The following is a 2,117-nucleotide window of genomic DNA, read 5'->3' on the forward strand; positions in this document are numbered from 1 at the left end:
TAGTATTCCACGGCATGAGGAAACCTCATTGTTTGTCCACACGTTGGTGGACACTCGGGCTATTTCCAGTTTTTGCCGTTACAAGAGTCAAACTGGCACGAACGTTTCTGGATACGTTTTTTGACGAAAATGTGTTTCCACTTCTCTTGGGAGCGGAATCAGTGAATCACAAGGCAGGTGCATGCTTAGCGTCATAAGCAACTGACAAGCAGTTTTTCCAAATGGCTGTACCGCCCCATGACCCCACCGACGATGTGTGGGTGACGGTTGCCTCACGTCCTCCGCGACGTTTGGCGCTGATGGTCATTTCAGCATGGCTGTTCTCGTGGGTGTGAGGTGCTATTACTGGGCTTTAATTTTCATCGCCTGATTAGCACATTGCTGAGCAATGTTCATTTGTTTATTGGCCGTTTGCACTGCCCTCATGCGATGTGTCTGTTCAAATCTTTTCCTCTCTTTTACTTTTTGGGCTTCTTTGTGTCTTTTTGTTATTGATTTGTGGGGGTATTTACATATTCTGGATACCAGAACTTTGTCAGGTATATGTTTTGTGTGATCATCATTACTACCATTATTTTGCAAACTGGCTTGCCTATTTCCTCAACAATGTCTTGATTTTTAAAATGTTGAGGTCCAATTTGGCGATCCTTTTATTTTTTAATGGCTTGTGATTGTGTTTGGTGATCTGCTTAAGAAAGCTTTACCTTATGAGCAGTCACAAAGATTCTCTCCCCTGCTGTCCTGAGAAGTTATGGTTTCAGGAGTTTCACCAAGGTCCACGGTCCACCTCAAAACAGCTTCTGCCTCTGATGTGGAGTAGGGTCACTGCTCATTTTTATATCCAGCTGTTCTAGCACCCTGTACCACGAAGAGGAAGTTCTCTTCCCTGATGGCTTGCGTAGGTGCCTTGGTGGCAGGCAGCTGAGCATGGGTGTTCGGCTGTGCTTCCAGACCCTCCGTGCTGTCTCCTAGGTCCTGTCGTCAATTATCAGGCCAGCACCATCTTGTCACAACTCTGGTAGCATCAGTGAGTCCCAGCTCTGGGAGTGAGAGCCTCATGGGGTGTAGTTTGAACTTGTTCTTTGTCCCTTCACCACTCGGGCCGCTCTGTGCCTCTGGGTGGTAGGCACATGGGACGGAGGGAAAGTGTACTTTTCTGGCCTTGGTTCCCAAAGCCTGAGTCCTTCAAAGACAGACACAAAGTCTGGGGAAACAGTGTGATGGGGGATGGGTCTCATACCCACCACCAGCCACCCCTTGCCCAGGACCAGGGAAGAGTCCCTTGGGTGGGGAGGAGGGGAACCACAGGGAGTGAGGGCAGCTGCACACCCCACATCTCAGGTGAGGTCTCAGGAGCCAGCCCTGGGGGAGGGGAAGGAGCAGCCTTGAGAGCCCTGCCCCAAGCTCCGGATGGCCCAGGAGCAGCGACATGCATCCTGGACCCTCGACCTGGCCCGACAGCTTCTCCCTGAACATCTGTGAGGTCAGAACAGAGACCTCCCAGCAGAGGCCTGCACCGGCAGGTGTCCCCAAGGAGAGTTACTCCAATTCCTTGGCTCTGTCAACTTCCCAGAAAGCCAGTCCTAACCCAAAGAAGAAGGCCAATGGTTCTCAGGGTCCCGTGGAGGGGAGCTTGGGGGTACCAAGCTCCTTTCCCACATGGCAGTGACTGCTTGGAAAGTGGAGGCCCTGGGCGAGGTCCCATCTGCAGAGGCCATGGGGCAGAGTTGCCCCGTACCTGTGGTCCCAGTGCCCTTTACCACGCCTGCCGGGCCGCGCCCATTGGAGGAATGGGGAAACCAACGCGCCAGCCTGCTGATTACGTGCCCAGAACGGTTTGTCTGCATGTTGTTTTACTTATATTAGCATGTTTGCTTGCACCGCGACTCCAAGAATGTCAGATGTTTCCAGGCGCATGGGCTCATACATTCCTCTGCGGTGATCCCATATCCACCAAATGTTCTGAAAGCAGACACGTGGAAGATGGAAAACAGACCCAACGTGCATGCCTGACCAAGGCTGCCCACAGTAAACACACCCCATTGCACAGGTGCCCCCCAGAGGCCTGGGCCGGAGCCTTCCCAGGAAGCCGAACTGGGTGCCCGGGCGAAGGGAAG

The sequence above is a fragment of the Carlito syrichta genome, unplaced genomic scaffold (assembly GCF_000164805.1).
Source record: "Carlito syrichta isolate Samal-C Ts95f unplaced genomic scaffold, Tarsius_syrichta-2.0.1 Scaffold130382, whole genome shotgun sequence".
Classification (NCBI taxonomy): domain Eukaryota; kingdom Metazoa; phylum Chordata; class Mammalia; order Primates; family Tarsiidae; genus Carlito; species Carlito syrichta.